Source organism: Schistocerca serialis, chromosome 9 (genome assembly GCF_023864345.2).
Source record: "Schistocerca serialis cubense isolate TAMUIC-IGC-003099 chromosome 9, iqSchSeri2.2, whole genome shotgun sequence".
Taxonomy (NCBI): Eukaryota; Metazoa; Arthropoda; class Insecta; order Orthoptera; family Acrididae; genus Schistocerca; species Schistocerca serialis.
Window position 1 is genome coordinate 261,610,069 of NC_064646.1, and position 22,203 is coordinate 261,632,271.

A 22,203-nucleotide genomic window follows, 5' to 3' on the forward strand; every position below is an offset into this window, starting at 1 on the left:
TATAAATTCCACGAACACTGACACAAAATACAATTTTCTTGGGTGGTCGGAAAATGGGTGATATATGGTATCTGACAAGGACTCTTCCTATTTTGCTGGACTTAACTTCGAAGTAAGGAAGGACAGCTATAGGTTAATCATCTTGTGTTGACTGATTATCTCCGCATTTCTGTTTCTTAGAAAAATGTAACTCCTGACGACGACCACAGAGGAAGTGGTCGAAGGCTAGAGAATCAAAACAAATAAGATGCAGCAAGAAAACCGAGAAATATTTATCCAAAAATGTCGTCATGAAAAACTACGCTTACATGCTTAAAATCCAGTCAGCCGACGTTTCACGTAGACACATACGCCCGTGTTACAGACACATAATATACCGTCGCTTACCGTTCAAGAGCCCTTTCTCCAGCAGCTCCACAGAAAATCGACAGAATTGCTTATTTGTAGCACTGCTAGCGACGTCACGCATTCCTTCTTTTGATCAGCAGCCTTTGGATAACAAAGGGGCCAAAAGCACGATTCCTAGATCCTCTCGAAGGCGTAAGTACTTCAGTTGCAAACTTAATTCCCTGCCATAGTTAAACACATATTTGGCGACTGTTTCGCGCAATGTGCTGCTGAGTTCGGCGGGCACTACTAGAACTTGTGAGGACGTGTGGGCCTTTGAGACATGGCAGAGGAAGACCCCATCTATGAGCCACTACAGGAATGTCCGGTTTTAAGTCACGCATTTGATGCTGTCCGACGGAAACACGCCCAGAATGTTCAAGCGTGGTACCTGGTCTGACATATTCTCTCATGCGGAACGTGCCTTCTCTCAGACATTTCAATGGTGCGTAGGGAGACTTTTAGACGGGCAGAACAATAACTCTGTTTCATTTCCAGTCATGAAAATAAACATAATGAAGAAAAAAAGAGATAGGAAACAAAGCACTCGTCCAGATCGAAGGCGAAAAGCTGGCACAAGTGTCTCGGAAGTTTTATCACGGCAGATGGTTGAGTACAATGAATGTTAAAGATAAAACGCCCCAAGTAAATAATCACATATCCCGAAAAGAGCGCTATTGACGTCTAAAAGTGACTCCCCGATTATAGGTGAAACTATTTTTAAAAAACTTTATTTGGAGCATATTGTCTAGCAGTGATCAATGTAAAAATTAGTGACACCGTAATACTTGGTATAAAGTTTTTTATTTTTTATTTTCCAGACGATAGTTAGACGTGGAAGAGTTTATATTCTGTTGGATGCCACTTTGACACTCTTTAGTACAAATTTTTGTGACGTCATGAATTTTATTTGATTACACAGTATATGGCGTCATCAGTTTTACTGAAGATATTGAAATATCTCGAAAAGTAAGCATCAGATCGAAGAAAGTGAGTAATAGAATGTGTTTGACTGACAATGAGGAAGGGATTGACCCGAAAAATTTTTCCCCCTCCCTTTATTAGGAGTGGAGTATGGCAGGACAACTTTAAAATTTCAAATTACGCCTTTAATTTTTTTTGTTGCAGATTCAGATTTCCCATAAAATCGTATTGAATTGGTCTATAACTGATGTCACAGCACCAACTACAAAATATTATGGAAAATGCAAACTTGTTCATGATATGACCGCAAGAAAATAGCGACCAGAGCCTATCGCAGTATGTACATACGTTATGAACAACTTAACGTTGCCCTAGGAAATGGTAATAATGCCGAAATAAACTTACAGTACGAAAGAACAACAAAGTTTAAGCAGCTAACAGGAAGTAAGCATTCATTACAAACTGACGTGTGGCACACTTGATCAAAATTTCGACTGATACCATAACATAACGTACAAAAAAATGTGACGTTAAACAACACACTTTGAAGACAGTATTTTAACATATTATTTTATCTTTGTCGACAAAGTTTTTCATGTCAGACATAATATTAATCTTCTGATGTACAAAACTGGTATGTTGTTGTAAATGTAAAATTGTAAACACATAAAATCTTCAAAGCTTATTTTATTGAAGAACAATTAATTATTTTTTGTATTCTTTGGAACATTTCAAACTCCTGAATAAAATTACCTGACAAAAAATTACTCAAGGAGTCGAAGTGGTACCCATCAAAAATAGCATCTCTTGAGTGACCTTTTACCACATAAAATAGAGAAAAAACTATACCATATGTTACGATTCGGGTTTGAAACTACCCAACTAATATGCTTGTATGGGGCAATAACTTGAATGTTGATGAAAGTGGAAAAGAAAGTACTTCAGGTTTTCGAACAGGGGTGTTGAAGGGAACGTTGAAGATACCGTGAACTAACAGTCACTAGCGAAGAAATGCTGAGAGGAGCAGGAGAGACAAGAAACCTACTCAAGATAGTAATTTCTAGGATGAAAAACACGATTAACCATCTACTTAGACTTTCGCCTCAGGTCTCTAATCTCATCTAAGGAATGACAAAAACAGAGAGAATGAACTGGACAGGATTAAATTAAAACTGGCAAAAAATACGAGAGCATAATGAGAGAACATCAAGAAGGGAGGAAGTGTGAACGAGGCTTCTAGCTCCAGGGTTGAGCACAAAACGGTACTGCCAAGCTTTTTGTGTTTAGTTATATAGCAGGAAATTTACGTCGAGTACGAACATGGCGTGAACAACCACCATGTGCGTATCTGACAGTTGGCTTGTGGAAAGTAAGGTGGGGCACCGAGAATCTGAAAATAGCAAATTACCAGACACAGAGATTGGACAAACACTGCGAGAAATGCATGCCTGATCATAAATGCATATGCTTCCCATTCCTGATTGCGCTGTTGTATTTGACCATGAACGGCACCTGTGCAATGTCCTCAATGCGTTGTATGTTTCAGTCGTGGTCCGAACAGGGTTATGTGCAACTGTGAGTGCATTATGTCGAAACCAAGTGACTTAGAACATGGCCAGATTATTGTTGCTTATGTGGTGGGTGCTTCCGTTAACCAAGGTAGACGACGTGTTTGGTGTTTCAAGAGGCACCGTACCGACAATTTATACCACACACAGGTAAAACGGTAAAGCGTCATTCGCTAAGTCACAAAGTGGACGAAAGTACGGAAGTGTGAGTTAAATGATCGTGACAGGCGGCCAGTTAAGAGGATTGTGAAGAAAAGTACACTACTGGCAATTAAAACCGCTACACCAAAAAGAAATGTGGATGATAAGCGAATATTAATTGGAAAAATATATTATACTATAAAAGACATGTGATTCCACTTTCACGCAATTTGGGTGCATAGATCCTGAGAAATCAGTACCCAGAACAACCACCTCTGGCCGTAATAGCGGCCATGATACGCCTGGGCATTGAGTCAGACAGAGCTTGGATGGCGAGTACAGGTACAGCTGCCCATGCAGCTTCAACACGATACCACAGTTCATCAAGAGTAGTGACTGGCGTATTGTGACGAGCCAGTTGCTCGGCCACCATTGACCAGACGTTTCCAATTGGTGAGAGATCTGGAGAATGTGCTGGCCAGGGCAGCAGTCGAACATTTTCCGTATCCAGAAAAGTCTGAGAGAAGGCATGTTACGCATGAGAGAATATGTCAGACCAGGTACCACGCTTGAACATTCTGGGCGTATTTCCGTCGGACAGCATTTTCTGTATCCAGAAAGGCCCCTACAACATGCGGTCGGTCATTATACTGCAGAAATGTATGGTTTCGCAGGGATCGAATGAAGGGTAGAGCCACGTGTAGTAATACATCTGAAATGTAACGTCCACTGTTCAGAGCGCCGTCAGTGCGAACAAGCGGTGACCGAGACGTGTAACCAATGGCATCCCATACCGTCACGCCGGGAGATACGCCAATATGGCGATGACGAATACACGATTCCAATGTGCGTTCACCGCGATGTCGCCAAACACGGATGCGACCATCATGATGCTGTAAACAGAACCTGGATTCATCCGAAAAAATGATGTTTTGCCATTCGTGCACCCAGGTTCGTCGTTGGGTACACCATCGCAGGCGCTCCTGTCTGTGATGCAGCGTCAAAGGTAACCGCAGCCAAGCTGCTGCAAACGTCGTCGAACTGTTCGTGCAGATGGTTGTTGTCTTGCAAACGTTCCCATCTGTTGACTCAGGGATCGAGACGTGGCTGCACGATCCGTTACAGCCATGCGGATAAGATGCCTGTCATCTCAACTGCTAGTGATACGAGGCCTTTGGGATCCAGCACGGCGTTCCGTATTACCCTCCTGAACCCACCGATTCCATATTCTACTAACAGTCATTGGATCTCGACCAACGCGAGGAGCAATGTCGCGATACGATAAACCGCAGTCACGATAGGCTACAATGCGACCTTTATCAAAGTCGGAAACGTGATGGTACGCATTTCTCTTGCTTACACGAGGCATCACAACAATGTTTCACCAGGCAACGCCGGCCAACTGTGTATGAGAAATCGGTTGGAAACTTTGGTCATGACAGCACTTTGTAGGTGTCGCTCTGGCGCCAACTTTGTGTGAATGCTCTGAAAAGCAAATCATTTGCATATCACAGCATCTTCTTCCTGTCGGTTAAATTTTGCGTCTGTAGCACGTCATCTTCGTGCTGTAGCAATTTTAATGGCCAGTAGTGTAGGAGGGCGACAGCTGCAGAAGTCACCCCAAAACAGAAAGTCGCGCTTGCGAACCCTGCCAACACGAAAATTACGAGTACATGAATGGAGCTCCTTAAGCAGGGAACTGCAGGGCGAACTGGATCCTCCAAACAATTCATCAGTGGTGCAAATGGCTGTAACAGGAAAATGTTCTTTCGAAGTCATAAAACCTGGACTGTGGAGGAATGAAACGAAGTCATTTGATCGGGTGAATCTTGTTTTACACTGTTGTCAACTTCCGGCGTAATTTACGTCCTCAGAGCAGACGTGGTGCGGATTGGATGATGATTTGGGCAGCCACATCGTGGTATTCCACGGGCCCCATGGGTGCTCTGCAAGGCCGTATTGCCGCCAAGCATTATGTGAGCATTTTGTCTGATCAGATACATCCCATGCTACAATGTTCCAATAAGATAGGGAACCTGTTCATACAGCTCGAATTATCCAGGACTGCTTTTATGAGGCCGGACGAGGATAAATTTTTGTATCTAACTTGGCCACCGCAGTCATCTGATCTCAATATTATCGAGCTTTTGTGATATACTTTGGAGATAATGGCATGTGATCGCTATACGTCTGCATCATCGTTACCTGAGCTTCTCCCTAAGTTGAAGAAGGAATCGCACAAAGTTCAAAGTTATTTTAATAAAAATAATATGATTGTTATTATCCATTAAATGTATTTCTTACTGGCAGTGTGACGTAAACTTTCAACACAGGTATTGTAAACTGTTTGGAATACGGCTGCGAGAATGTGTTGCAAAATGTGACTGCAAGAAAGTAATTTGAAAGTTCTTATCTGGTTCCCTGTCTGTTTAAACATTCGTAGGGGCAAGAAACTGCCTGAATTCAACACTAAATAATTAAATATTTAAACTGATATAATGGGCCCTGGAAAAACTCAGTATTTCCTTCTTTTATTATTTAATTTGGGCTTACCTGTTGCGCAATGAAAGCACAGTGACGCTGCTCTTGTTTTGAAAGCGCGTCGCATTTGCTGAGCTACGACTAACTACTGAGATGCACCTTGTGCAATGAGCTCTCCTTCTCCTTTTCCTTTTTCTTTCTTTTCTTTTTTTTTTTTTTTTAAAAAGCAAAGCGTACTTGGTTCGTAATAAATCTGAATAAGTGAAAATGATAATTCATATTTTGACATGGACTTTGGATGCGGAAAATGGCTTGGGATAAATTATACCATCAAACGGAATTAGTTTTCTGATAAGAAAAGTTTTATATCGAAAAATTATCTCTTTCTTTGCTTTACAAACATTAATACACAAAAATTACAGATTTTGAGTGGACGACCGTAAGTAGTCTTTAACATCAGAGATCTTTCCAAAATTGCATCTCGTAAAAATGACATTAAATATTCAACAGCTACCCCGAAATTCAAATTGAAAATAATGCATGGCTCTTTATCTTTTCCCACACTCAAGTCTCTGGATGTCTGAACCAAGAATGCGTAACTACAAGGTGCCGCAATGAAGTGCAAAATCTGAAATCAGTTACCTTAAATTAAATCCTCTTCTATACCTCATCAAAATAGTCATAACAAAATGTTGTTCTCAAAACGCTTCAATCTCTTTCCACATAATCAGTAAATCAACACATTCCACTTCCTCAGAATATAACTGTAACCGTGCCACTTGGACTATGTCGTACTATTTCTCATGAAAACCATATAAATAATAGAGAAATGTCTATGAAATTATCTACAGCCCCCAATCAAGGTTCCATTGGAAACCATACAGGACCTGTTTTTAATCATTCGGTGCCTATTGGAAGCTGTTCTGAATGTCAACTATTTTCATACACCTTATTAGGCATGGTAAAGTCCTGTGTTTTTGGTGTTTTCATATTTTTGTCTAGCCCCTTTACTGGATGCGGACAGTGTCGTTAGGGAGACTGAAAAGAGACCGTTACGTACAGTGTGCAGTTGTTCTTAAGTGTACAAAAACGCAATGCCATAAGCTGAAAGACTTTACAACCCCAAGACCACTGCTGGCCGGGTGGTCGAGCGGTTCTAGGCGCTACAGTCTGAAACCGCGCGACCGCTACGGTCGCAGGTTCGAATCCTGCCTCGAGCATGGATGTGTGTGATGTCCTTAGGTTAGTTAGGTTTAAGTAGTTCTAAGTTCTAGGGGACTAATGACCTCAAAAGTTAAATCCCATAGTGCTCAGAGCCATTTGAACCATTTTTTTTGCACCCAAGACCACTTAAAGAGTGTTCTAAGAAAGGTGATAAAAGACGGCAAAGACCCGCCTTGGTTTAATGGGACCATTTGGAAAATGTTCAAATATATAGACTACCTCATTGTCGCTGCAAATGTGATTGTAGATACAATGATAGAGAAAGTTTAATAGCAACTCCTTCAACCATAAGACGAACAGTATGTGATGCCAAGAACAACTTTCAGCCAGATCCTAGCGAAAGATCTATCAAATAATGCTATGAACTTCTAGGCAATGATCGAATCCAAACTGAGCAAGTCAATTATACATCGTCACAAATCTCGGGCCGCATTCGAGGCAGCCCTGCTCTACCGCCTCGCTAGGAGGCGATGTTGGCGGGCCTCTGCCAAATAAAGGAGCACCCGCGCCACGGCTAAGTGGGCTCAAGGCGAGCAGTGCTCTTACGTGCCGCTGTACGAGTAGTGTCTGCAGTCTGACAACCCTCTTGTTGTTGTGGTGAGTTGAGGGAAGACAATGTGTGAGTTGTGCGGTGGTGCTCTGACAACTCTCTTGTTGTTGTGAGTTGAGGGAAGACCCTCCGAGAGTTATTCGGTGGTGCTCTGACAACTCTCTTGTTGTGAGTTGAGGGAAGACCCTCCGGGAGTTATGCGGTGGCGCTCTGACAACTCTCTTGTTGTTGTTGTTGTGCGTTGAGGGAAGACACTGTGGGAGTTGTGCAGTGGTGCTCTGACAACTCTCTTGTTGTTGTGAGTTGAGGGAAGACCCTCCGAGAGTTATTCGGTGGTGCTCTGACAACTCTCTTGTTGTGAGTTGAGGGAAGACCCTCCGGGAGTTATGCGGTGGCGCTCTGACAACTCTCTTGTTGTTGTTGTTGTGCGTTGAGGGAAGACACTGTGGGAGTTGTGCAGTGGTGCTCTGACAACTCTGTTGTTGTTGTTGTTGTGAGTTGAGGGAAGACCCTGTTGGAGTTGTGTGGTGGCACTCTGACAACTCTCTTGTTGTTGTTGTTGTTGTGAGTTGAGGGAAGACCCTGTGGGAGTTGTGTGGTGGTGATCTGACAACTCTCTTGTTGTTGTTGTTGTTGTTGTTGTTGTGAGTTGAGGGAAGACCCTGTGGGATTTGGGAGGTGGCGCTCTGACAACTGGATGCATGGTGTCGTTCCTTGGCCGACGTAGCGTACCTTACAGTGGAGTAACCATGGTAGCTATAGTGAATGGTAGCTGGATACGGCCTATTAATAGAGGTACTACACATTGGCGATCAGAAGCACCACACGGAGTTGTCAGCCATTGCCCAATTAGTCGCCTGCTGTGGGTGATTGCCCAGGTTTGTTTGCCGATGGAGAACAAAGCAACACTTCAGCGCATGCTGAGAGTCTCATTTGCTTGAAAATAGTTTTTCATTAGTATTAGGACGAGAGGCTCATTTGTGGTCTGGGTACGTATCTGGTTTCCTAAATTTTAACTGACCCTAAGCCTTTGTTGCTTTAAGAATTTGTTGGTTTAGGAATATAGGCTAAACATTGTAGAATTTATTATATGTTCGTTGACACAATGGCTTTTAATCGTTTCTATTGCGTTGGCCCACTTTTTCTAGAGCTGCTTAAACCTCTGTAGTTCCTTTTGAATTTAAATGTTTCTGGTGCTTGAAGCGATTTACGAAGGGTTACAGCGGGTTTGTAAGGCATTGTGGGTTTCTATTAGCTGGTTATACTGAGCCGGAACTGAGTTTACATTAAGTTACAAGCGTTAAAATTATTCTTTGAGGTAAAGTGTACTTTCTGTTAAAATTTTTATTTGTAGTCCTTCTAGTAAATACTGAGTTTTACTAGAGGTTTATGAGCTCACCTAATTCAATTTGACTTTCACACCAAGACTGGTTACGTAAGCGTCAAGTAGGTTTCCTTTTAATTATGTTGAATGATTATTTGTCAGTGTACCTTTTGGAATTTTTTTGATAAACACTATGTAATAAAAAGCATGTGGACACCCACAAAAACATACGTTGCTCATATTAGATGCATTATGCTGTCACCTACTGCCAGGTACTCCATATCAGTGACCTCAGTAGTCAGTAGACATCGCGAGAGAGCAGAATGGGGCTCTCCGCGGAACTCACGGACTTCGAACTTGGTCAGGTGAAGTGTGTCACTTGGGTCATAAATCTGTACGCGAGATTTGCACACTTCTAAACATCCCTAAGTCCACTGTTTCCGATGTGATAGTGAAGTGGAAACGTGAAGGCACACGTACAGCACGAAAGCGTACAGACCGACCTCGTCTGCTGACTGACAGAAACCGCAGACAGTTGAAAAGGGTCGTAATGTGTAATAGGCAGACATCTATCCAGACCATCACACAGGAATTCCACACTGTGTCAGGATCCACTGAAAGTACTATGACAGTTAGGAGGGAGGTGAGAAAACTTGGATTCCATGGTCGAGCGGCTGCTCATAAGCCACATATCACGAACATTGGACGATTGAACAGCGGAAAAGCATTGCGTGGAGTGACGAATCATGGTACACAATTGGGCGATCCGATGGCACGGTGTGGGTGTGGCGAATGCCCAGTGAAAGGCTTCCGCCATCTGCTAACAGTAAAATTCGGAGGCGGTGGTGTTATGGTGTGGTCGTGTTTTTTATGGAGAGGGCTTGCACCCCTTGTTGCTTTGCGTGACATTCTCAGAGCACAGGCCTACATTGATGTTTTAAGAACCTTCTTGCTTCGCACTGTTGAAGAGCAATTCGGGGATGGTGACTGCACCCTTCAACACGTTCGAGCATCTGTTCATAATGCACGGCATTTGGCGGAGTGGTTTCACGACATTAACATCCCTGCAATGGACTGGACTGCACAGAGTCCTGACCTGAATCCTATAGAACACATTTGGGATGTTTTGGAACGTCGACTTCGTACCAGGCCTCACCGACCAACATCGATACGACTCCTCAGTGCAGCACTCCGTGAAGAATGGGTTGCCATTCCCCAAGAAACCTTCCAGCACCTGACTGAACGTATGCCTGCAAGAGTGGAAGCTGTCATCAAGGCTAATGGTGGGCCAACACCATATTGAATTCCAGCATTACCGATGGAGGGCGCCGCGAACTTGTATGTCATTGTCAGCCAGGTGTTCGGATACTTGTGATCACATAGTGTATGTGTCTTTTAGATGTTACCTCTTCGCGACATGTGTAGATATGTCCCGTGAAGGCACAGATCAGCAAGGCCGGAGGTCTGTTTGTTTGCAGATTATCCCGTTCGTTGCGTGTCAATTTTTGTAAACTATTCAGAGTCCGCCCCCGGTAGCTGAGTGGTCAGCGCGACAGAATGTCAATCCTAAGGGACCCGGGTTCTATTCCCGGCTGGGTCGGAGATTTTCTCCGCTCAGGGACTGGATGTTGTGTTGTCATAATCATCATTTCATCCCCATCGAGGTGCAAGTCGCCGAAGTGGCGTCAAATCGAAAGACTTGCTGCCTGCGAACTGTCTACCCGACGGGAGGCACTAATCACACGACTTTGAACTATTCAGAGTGTTATTTGTTGGTAATTTATTTTGAATAAATGGTTTTAGCTTAAGTGTTTTTCCCTGAGTTTGTGCCCACAGACCTTCTACATCAGCTCACAAATTTTCAGTTCACTCCCGTGGAGCCGAATGATGTTGAAACTTCAGGCTCTCAGAAAGCAAAAGATAGTAAATACATCATTTGAACATGTATTCATGCTATAGGATACAATTAGGATCAATGCTTGACCACTGTACCGTCTCACAAATAAGCGATATGGATGTTGGCGCCCGCATCTCGTGGTCGTGCGGTAGCGTTCTCGTTTCCCACGCACGGGTTCCCGGGTTCGATTCCCGGCGGGGTCAGGGATTTTCTCTGCCTCGTGATGGCTGGGTGTTGTGTGATGTCCTTAGGTTAGTTAGGTTTAAGTAGTTCTAAGTTCTAGGGGACTGATGACCATAGATATTAAATCCCATAGTGCTCAGAGCCATTTGAACCATTTTTTTTAATGTTGGCATCTCCGGTGCGGAGCAACAGTTAAGACAACTCAAAATGAGTTAGGCGCCAGACTGTGCCTGAATTGCAGTTATATTTTGCGTTGAATTCGCTGTGGAAAGATCCTCTACCCTAGCTAACATTTATTGTGAATTCTTTGCGCAGCGCAGCAACACATCCATACTACTCAGAAATTAAATAAAATTTAGATACAGTTACTACCAAAACAATACACATTACATGCCTCAAGGCTGTAGCATTCTTCTCGCTGCGCCAGCTCTCCCGCACCTGACCATGGCCGCAACACCCAGTCACTTTGCTGCACAATCATTTAATAATTCTCACAAGGTCTCTTCAAAGTTCCGCTGCATAATAGCGCAAAAGTCCCGATTCCACTTCACTCAGAAACCACTGGCAGAATCAGCACGCACAAGTCTATCTGGACGCTGTAACTCGTACAAAATGGTTCAAATGGCTCTGAGCACTATGGGACTTAACATCCATGGTCATCAGTCCCCTAGAACTTAGAACTACCTAAACCTAACTAACCTAAGGACATCACACAACACCCAGCCATCACGAGGCAGAGAAAATCCCTGACCCCGCCGGGAATCGAACCCAGGAACCCGGGCGCGGGAAGCGAGAACGCTACCGCACGACCATAACTCGTACACTACAGTACATATTTTGCAATGATGCAGATACGGGTCCTTTTTGATAGTGTTTCGACACAACCCTCTTTTTATTCCCACTAGCACAGGTAAACAGCGTTAAGATTTTGTCGGACTTTACTCCAGGTTTTCCTTCAAATGGTTCAAATCGCTCTGAGCACTATGGGACTTAACATCTGAGGTAATCAGTCCCCTAGACTTAGAACTATTTAAACTTAACTAACCTAAGGACATCACACACATCCATGCCCGAGGCAGGATTCGAACCTGCGACCGTAGCAGGAGCGCGGTTCTGAATTGAAGTACCTAGAACCGCTCGGCCACAGCGGTCGGCGGTTTCCCTTCATTCGAATAATGTTTTTTGGTGTTCGATCACTTTCCTGGTAGGATTTCATTCGCTACAGAGCCCTTTTCGCGCCATTTTGCCACTTAAGTTTTGCATTGCAGATTTTGCTGGAGGTTCTGCCAAATCTTTTCCAGTTTTTAACTCTTCCGCAAACAGCTCCGCATATGCTTCCCATGAACTGTGCTTAATAGACCATTCGACTATAATTTCGGGGTATTTTATCGTGAGCACCACATTGTGTTACATTCAGCTGGCCATTAAACACGTCTGCTCTTCTCTCTCACTCAGACGTAATAACACAATGAAATACTCATGCGGGCAATGCGCATGCGCAGACATGTGACAGCAGCTAACGCACCGTTATCACAGTCTCCATCATTTTCAGCTATGGACGATTCTCCTTTTAATTAACAAGGTTCAGTTCCGTGTCAGTCTTACAAAAATTTTCTAAGCTAGTTTCATTTTACTCTTCTTGTACATAAGTTCAAATGTGTGTGAAATCTTATGGGACTTAACTGCTAAGGTCATCAGTCCCTAAGCTTACACACTACTTAACCTAAATTATCCTAAGGACAAACACACACACCCATGCCCGAGGGAGGACTCGAACCTCCGCCGAGACTAGCCGTACAGTCCGCGACTGCAGCGCCTTAGGCCGCTCTGCTAATCGCGCGCGGCTGTATATAAGTGTAGGAGTGATTTCTGTTCAGATGACTCATCCACCATGGGTGCGGACGTAGCTACAGTGTCCCAGAATTTTCGTGTGGCCATATATTTTTAATGTTGTAATTTGTGCGAAAAGGCTACGAAACTGATAACCTCATTCATCGATCTACTAAACATAGGAAACTGAAGGATGGGGTCTCTTAAATTGTAGATTGTTTTGTATGAGGCAATATCAGACATAAAATATTCCAGAGATTTGCTATTGCAGTTCGTATATATTGGCATGACTCTATTTTACCTCCAGGAAGTAAATGATAACAGGAAGAGACCACATGTGTTTGTTTGATAGGCCATTTAAAAGCTCTGAACTGAAACCCATCTTCGGGTGAACTGAAGTTTTCACTACTCATCAGAAAAAATGGTGAATTACTTCAGAATTTAAGATTTTGGTGTAAAATCTTTCCTGGAGATTATGTGATCAGAGCAGAAGTTGTAACAGTATGGTAAGGTCTCTCGTGACGTTAAGAGTTTCATGGCCGATGGTGGTGGTGGTTCCACGTGTTTTCCTTGGAATTCCAGTACCTAAACATCTGTATTTACACGCATTTCAGTTGCTTTGTATGCTTTCCATTACCTTGTTTCTAAGTCCATGGGAAATCTTTGAGTATTGGAGTAACCACAGAAGTGTGGTGTACACTTCACTTTCTCATTGTTTTGAAGTGTCTGAACCTAATTCGCGTCATTACTGCAATAGTTCATACGATTTATATCAACCACGCTTAGTTGTCAACTGGTCCAATAAAATTATGGTAAAGTTGAAGTATTTCGTACCAAACTGTTTACTTTTTAGGTTGTGAATGTACCGTGTCTGAAGTAACCAAAGTCAGTTGCTACATGTTTATTACATAAGTCGATATTCGACGGTTTCCGAACATAAAATTCCATTTCGAAGGACTACATTCAGGTCTTTAACTGTTCAATTGTCTGAATTTTATGCTTTCTTAGAGCCGTTGTATATATGTAGTGTGTATCACTGAAAGTCTTCCTCAATTGTTCTTGTGCATCTCAGCAGTCATTGTGTGAAATGTATAATTCGGAAAGTATTAGTGCTTTTGTAGTGGATTTCCCCCAGTGAAGGCAGATATTACTCGGTTACTGAAGGGCCGAAGCAGTATAAAAACATATTATACGTAAGTGCGGCTAAAAATTTCGATGCAGCCCTGAAGCAGGCAGCTGAACTGCTAAACGGCTGAATGTGAAATACAAAAACATGTAGTGACTAGAGGCGGTTTGTAGGTATTAAACACTTTAACCGAGGTAATGTTACTGTATCCACTGGGAGAAGGCGTATTCCACCGTTTACGATTCATTATTTAGTGTTTTTATGCGTGTGTGTGATGGGATAGGGGGGGGGGGAGGCGGGAGGCGGGGATATGTACCAACTTTTAATTTACAGAGATGAAAAGAGGAAGGAACATAAGCTAGCGTACGAGCGCTGGCGATTGCTGTCGTTCCCTACGCGGTTCCCACGGAAACCACCAAGCTGGCAGCTTACCTCGCGCCTGCATCGGTTCTCCTGCTGCACCACCGTGGCGGAAAACTACGCAATGTGAGTACTTCAGGACTTTCACTGTCGGATAACCAGAGCTGACACTTCGTAGTTGTGGCAGCAGTACTTTTTTGGTGCCCCCGTATTTGTGGTGTTAGTTTTGTTCTTTCTTGTTAGAAAGGCTAGCTTGCGTTTAATTACAAACTGTTTGCAGTTCACAACTGTGAAACGCAGCGTCCACGGAAGTTAATTTTGCAACACATGCTCAGATATGTTTTACGATTTTATTTGTTCGTACTGCGTATTAACATCTCCACTTGAGCTGCAGCGGTTTTTTACGACATTATGTATTTTTTACGTAATGTTTTTTATAAATCTGCGTATGGTACTTTCGCACGATTTATCGCAATAAAAGTTGTTTCATCTGGTGCAGGAAACTGAACTAGAAAGGACTGTTCCCATACGAAAACTCAAAATTCCCCAGGCGTGCTGAAAATTAGCAACATAATATGGCATGAATGTTGCGGTATTTACGTTCGTGTTCTTCTGTAATATTAACGTTGCAACCCAGAGCCCCGTTTTCCACAGAGGTTCCTATATTTCACAGTTCTAGTTATGCTTAAAAATATCACGCGGAAAGGTGCATAACGGCCACGTCGTTTAGCGATTAACCACCAAAGCTACTACTTCAGAGATGAAACATAATAACCTGTGTTGTAATCTCTACATTATCCAACAGAGATATAAATGAAGCTGATTATGATGTCATATTTTCATGTTTCTGCAGAAACAGAACCGTATTTGTTCTTGTTAGAAATAATCTTAATGAAATACCGTACCTCAAAAGTAAACAGTTAGAAGGCTCTGACTCAGTGATTCAGTTAAATATGTTTCTTTGCTAGCTTTGCATCTATAAATGATCATACAGGACCTTGTGGAAAATCCTGTGCGATGTATGGGCTCTCTTGGGATTTATCTCCTGAAGAAAGCCACAGTTGATTGAGTTGATAGCAGCAACTGACAGTATAGTTAATTGTTGAGCATTTAATGAGCACCATTTAAATGAATTGTTAGGTACATGACTTGGTGTAGCGCATCCAATGAACTCTTACAGAAATGTAATAGTAGGGAGATATAAATCGAGTAGAATTATAATCAAGCAACAACATTATACCAGGAATTAGTGACCTAGGAATGAATCGTACCAGTCCTTATTACAGTTCACAGAAGAATAAACCGCTACAAACAACAAAAAGTCTGCCGAACAACATATTCTATAGAACTCCTCAACACTCGATGCAAACAGTGCAAACATTGGTCATGCCCACCGGGATAACTCATTTGTCTAATTTTCGTTACGGAGACACTGCTTATGTGGTTAGGTCGGTAAGTTGCAGCCATTATTATTCTTATTATTATTATCACAGATTTAATTAACACAAAGATCGGTAATAATATTTTGCAGTATTTCTGTTATCTTCCGCCAAGCTTCTTTATTGGGGCCATCTTCCTCCTTGTGTATAAGGGACATGTTAGATTAAGACAGAACATATCCTGTACAGAAATTCTCTTCTGTTTTACAACAGCTAATGAATACATTTATAGCAGTAGAGGGGTTACACGTTGTCTTTGTACATTTAACTAAAGCTTATGGCACGGTTTCTAAAGGTTGTTACTGAAGTGTACAAAGACTATTATGTACAGATTACAAGAGGATCAAAATTATCAGAACCTGTTAATGCCACAAAACCACTGAGACAGGGTTGCAGTCTGTAAACCATCTTGTTCAATGTATACATAGAAATGGCTCTCCGAAGATGGAAGAACAACTGTGAAGGTACTGGAATCAATGTTACTGATATCCATGAGTATCCGTTAAGTTTTTCTGGTAATCAAGCCATTCGAGCTCAAGATGAAAGCGAACACGCATTCATGATACAATGTTTACTTCAGCAATATGACAAATGGACACTAGGTATGAGTCTAAAAAAACGAATATCTGGTAGTAAACAGTGATACTAGATTTGAAATAAACATCACTGCTGGGACAGTAATGAGACAGGTAGAAAAACTGAAATACTGTATGTAGGGGCACATATTGACAAAAGTGGATTGAGTAATACATAACTAAAATACAGAAAGGAAAAAACACAGCAGCAGTAGGGCGGATGAAATGTTCTAGGTGGGACAAGATAATTTCTAACAGCAATAACAAAAGAGTGGGTAGTCTAATGGTTGAATCTGTCCTATCAGAATTATGGATTAGAAACGCTAACCTCAAAAGAAGGCTAATAATTGTGGAAACTGACTCTTTACTAAAGGGCGCTAGAATATCCAAAATCGAAAAAAAGCTATTGCAGACAAATCTAGAATGAGAGCAAATGAAACAGTGATTGATGTAATTGAAAAAAATTCATTAAAATGGTGTGGGTATTTTGTTGAAAATGCCAGATCATTGGTGGGCAAAGAAAGTTTTTGAATGGGGACGATTTGGCAGGCACAAGCGCGGCAGACGATGACGTTTTTCAAAGTTGTAACTGTCACTGAATTAGGTTTGACTGTATAGTATTCTACACATTAATCATTCACACTGTGCAGTCAAAACTTTTGGACACACAGGTAAGGGCGGACCACATGGTGTTACGCTAACGATCTGAGGTATAAGAGTGGTCAGGCTAAGATCCGAGGTATAAAAGTGCAGCACAGTGTATCCTAAACACGGGTGTGGTTTCTTTATGGATTGCAGACCAGACTTAAGCCAGATAGAACGTGACGTCAGTATAGCGTCACACAGGTTCCTGCATCCTCTCAGAGAAAAGAGTCCAAACACACATCGTTGTAATCGAAAAAAGTAATTTTTAATTGTTTGCACCGAAGCTGCTTATTATTTATTGACTTAGCAGTTTAGAGATTTGCCCATTTTCACAAAACATACTTGATGTGGACAGCTCTTTTTATGCTGAAATAACTTATGGGAATACAGCCTAGTGACATTGTAGACGCCGGCCTGTGTGAGCGAGCGGTTCTAGGCGCTTCAGTCTGGAACCGCGCGACCGCTACGGTCGCAGGTTCGAATCCTGCCTCGGGCATGGATGTGCGTGATGTCCTTAGGTTAGTTAGGTTTAAGTAGTTCTAAGTTCTAGGGGACTGATGACCTCAGATGTTAAGTCCCATAGTGCTCAGAGCCATTTGAACAATTTTTTGACATTGTAGACAACCGCCGATATTTCGAGAGGAACACACCCTAAGATTTTCAGGGCAAAACTGCAGCAAATAAGCGTTGTGCAGGGGAATATAAATCACCGATTTTCAGAGAAACTTGGGAAAGATAACACACACACACACACACACACACACACTGTAAACGCTAGCGCCATCACAAACCAAAGATGACCGATGTCAGAGAACATCGGTAATGAAATTAATAATCAACGGCTGAGGTAGCATAAAATCTGCCCATCTGCTTTTTGACAAGCGAGGCAGCTAACGTTGCCGTGGACAGTACATCCGACCTCACGAGAGAGAGCGCTGACACCACACGGGACGAGTTGGTTAACGCGATTTGCGGTCTCATCGCCAGCGTTGTCGACTTTCTTTGTCTCAAAAACCACATAGTTTGTCGAAAATGGACGATCGTAAAATAGCTACGTTAACTCTGTTACCGATTGTCGAAGACGAACGGACAAAGTGGCGAAGAAGATTCTGGACTCGTCGATGGCTTGAACAGCAAATTGCTGGTAGAGGAACACAACCATCTGAGATAAATACTAGTGTAAGTTATTCATTAACTGAATGAATTTTAATTCAGTTTTCGGTTTTAAATAGATTGTGAATTATTCACGAACACTCCGAAATAACGTACTTCAGCACATAGATTTCAAGAGTGAAATTCGTTTTGTAATTTCGTTCCAGTGGAAGAATAGATTTCTTTGAAGCCGCTCACTATCACTGAAGAATATACACTACTGGCCATTAAAATTGCTGCACCACGAAGATGGCGTGCTACAGACGCGAAATTTAACCGACAGGAAGAAGATGCTGTGATATGCAAGTGATTAGCTTTTCAGAGCATTCACACAAGATTGGCGCCGGTGGCGACACCTACAACGTGCTGACAAGAGGAAAGCTTCCAACCGATTTCTCGTACACGAGCAGCAGTTGACCGGCGTTGCCTGGTGAAACGTTGTTGTCATGCCTCGTGTAAGGAGGAGAAATGCGTACCATAACGTTTCCGACTTTGATAAAGGTCGGATTGTAGCCTATCGCGATTGCGGTTTATCGTATCGCGACATTGCTGCTCGCGTTGGTCGAGATCGAATGACTGTTAGCAGAATATGGAATCGGTGGCTTCAGGAGGGTAATAGGGAATGCCGTGCTGGATCCCAATGGCCTCGTATCACTAGCAGTCGAGATGACAGGCATCTTATCCGCATGGCTGTAACGGATCGTGCGGCCACGTCTCGATCCCTGAGTCAACAGATGGGGACGTTTGCAAGAAAACAACCATCTGCACGAACAGTTCGACGATGTTTGCAGCAGCATGGACTATCAGCTAAGAGACCATGGGTGCGGTTACCCTTGACGCTGCATCACAGAGAGGAGCGCCTGCGATGGTGTACTCAACGACGAACCTGGGTGCACGAATGGCAAAACGTCATTTTTCGGATGAATGCAGGTTCTGTTGACAGCATCATGATGGTCGCATCCGTGTTTGGTGACATCGCGGTGAACGCACATTGGAGGCGTGTAGTCGTCATCGCCATACTGTCTATCATCCGGCGTGATGGTACGGGGTGCCATTGGTTACACGTCTCGGTCACCTCTTGTTCGCATTGACGGCACTATGAAGAGTGGACGTCACATTTCAGATGTGTTACTACCCGTGGCTCTACCCTTCAATCGATCCCAGCGAAATCCTATATTTCAGCAGGATAATGCACGGGCGTATGTTGCAGGTCCTGTACGAGCCTTTCTGGATACAGAAAATGTTCGACTGATGCCCTGGCCAGCACATTCTCCGGATCTCTCACCAATAGAAAACGTCTGGTCAATGGTGACAGAGCAACTGGCTCGTCACAATACAGCAGTCACTACTCTTGATGAACTGTGATATCGTGTTGAAGCTGCATGGGCAGGTGTACCTGTACACGCCATCCGAGCTCTGTGTGACTCAATGCTCAGGCGTATTAAGGCCGCTATTATGGCCAGAGGTGGTTGTTCTGGGTAGTGATTTCCCAGGACCTATGCACCCAAATTGCGTGAAAATGTAATCACATGTCAGTTCTAGTATAATATATTTGTCAAATGAAATCCCGTTTATCATCTGAATGTCGTCTTGGTGTAGCAATTTTAATGGCCAGTAGTGTATTTACCGGCACGATACAAATATGAGGCAGTGAATAAATCCAGATTCGTACTTATTTACAGGCTGAACAGTAATAAAACCATCAAACTGCAAGGACGGATTTCTGACTGGAAATGCAGGAATAATGAAGATTCGTCCGGAAACGCATCGTTACTATGGCAGATGGCGCTGACGCATAAAATGTCCTCTGACCACGTGGTTTGTGTTCCTTGTTTGTTGCGAGCTGTGTGACTGTTGCAGCTCACTGTAACCAGCAGAATGGTCTGGTATTCATGTCAGGAACAAGCCGAGATGGTGTTAATGTGCGGCCAAGCAGACTCAAACGGCCGAGAGGCAACATGGCTACATCAAAAGAAGTAGCCGCATGGACACCAGCCACATCACACAACATTTCAAGCACTATTTGGATGTTTGTGTGATCATGGATCCTTTCACACAGATGAACGTGCAAGGAAGCAGCAGTCTGTGCGTACACAGATCTGGAAGACTGTATTCTATTGGATACTGAGATGAACCCTAGTACAAGCTCCAGGCAAATGACCTGCCAACATGGTGTAAGCCAAAGTACGAAAGTGTACGGCAGTCCATGACGCGTCATGCGAACACTTGCACTGCGACCCACGGAGGCCACTTTGAACATATGTTGTGATGTGAATGCGATGCAGCCCTTTACTGTGTTCCGCAACGATTTCTTGTCTTTGCAAACACACCACGCATTTCTGAACATTTGTTCATAGGACATTTTTTCCTCTATTTCCAGTCAGGCATCTGTCCATAGACTTTGTCGGCTTTATTAATATCCACCATGTATATGTATGTTACTGAAAGTTTCATATCATCAAAATTTTCAGCACTTGTATAACTTGTATTTACTTATAGACAGACTGGCAGTAATTTTGAAATTTCTGGTCACCGGAGAAACATTCCAGTCGTTGGTATTTGCAACAGGCATAGCAGAAAGTGCATTATTTATAATAAATAACATCGATTTTTGAGGTAATACATCTATTAAATAAATAACAAAATCCAGAATCTTTCAGAAAACAAAATATGAAAAAGTTTGGAAGGAGACGGATGCGAATCTGTTATCTTTATTATCACATCTCATCAGCACACCTCACAGAGCTTATGGTTCATCTGGAAAAACATATGTTTTACATCTCATTACACATGAAAACAAACATAAATTCGTGAAGACATATATGCTCATTTACAATTACGAATTTATCAACGTTCCTTACAAACAAAGAAAGGAAAAAGAGTGCAAAAAACAAGAGACATACCATAAAAAGAGACACATAGAAATGACCAGTAAAAGAAGACAAGCTAAAAAAGACACGAAAAACCCCATGCATAAACGGCACGCAAAAAAAGACAGTAAAAAAAGACACACAAGTAAAAAACACACGCAAAAAACGGAAAATAAATTCACACAAAAAGAGGCATGCAAAAAAGACACCTCAAAAAGGATACAAAAAACGACACAAATAAAGGATGCACAGAACTTGGAAAAATCAGCTAAGAAACCACGAAAAAAATATATGCACGAACAATACAGACTAATGTATGCACAAAAAACTTACACACACACATCGTGCATGTGCACGTGATATGCATAGACACGCACGCACACATACATACACACACACACACACACACACACACACACACACACACACAGATACACATAAATCACAACCATCACACAAACACCCACACACATAAACACCAACACACACAATCACTGCACACACTATCACCCCCCCCCCCCACCCACACACACACACAAAATCACAAAAGAAGGTTAAGCCACATCCTAAGTAAAATTTCTGAATAGGCATCACAGATACAGATACACAATCGTCATTTCTTCATTATGCCTCCCCCACAATGTTTTAAACTTCGATATTGCTTCCTCCATTTCAAGCAAATGACGTGCTTTATCTCCCACATTAGAGATGGAAACATACACAACTATTAGTATGTATATTTTTCAGTTATAATAATGAATACATGAAGAAATAATACGCATACATGAAGAAAGAAGCACTATCAAGTCACATTTCTTTGACAAACATTCTCCTGAACGCTTCCTCACCATAAGAAAGCGTTCCTAGTCTGCTCACTCACCCTTCCTTCAATGTTTTACATCTTAATATCTTCCCATTTTTAACCTCTGAATGGAAAAGCATACATTCCAAATCTCAATACACATGAAAACAAAGATATAAATTAATTGATATATTTTTGCTCGATTACAATCAAGAATTTACTGACAATCATTATAAACATAGAAATGAACAACCACATAGTAAAAGACATCCTACAAAAAATGTACTAAAACAGATGTACTAAAGTAAAGACTTCTTGAAACAAAAGGCATCATAAAAACAGATGTACTAAAATAAGACATTCTCAAAAAAGATGAGTGAAAAAAAGATGAGCTAAAAAGACATGCTAAAAAGGATGTGTTAAAAAAGTTGTGCTAAAAAAGCCATGCTAAAGGGACATGCTGTTAAAAGACATACTACAAATAAGATGTGCTAAAAATGGATGTGCTAAACAAAATCTGCAAAAATATGTGCAAAGCATTGTGCAATATAGATATGAAAAGTTAGGTGTGAAAAAGAGGAAGTGTAAAATACGTTCAAAAAAACACAAGAAAGACATACAGCAAAGGCATGCAGAAAAGATGCACAAAAAACGTGCATAAAAGACATGCAAGAAAAATGTGCAAAAGAAAGGCATGGAAAAAAATGGGCAAATAAGATGTGTCA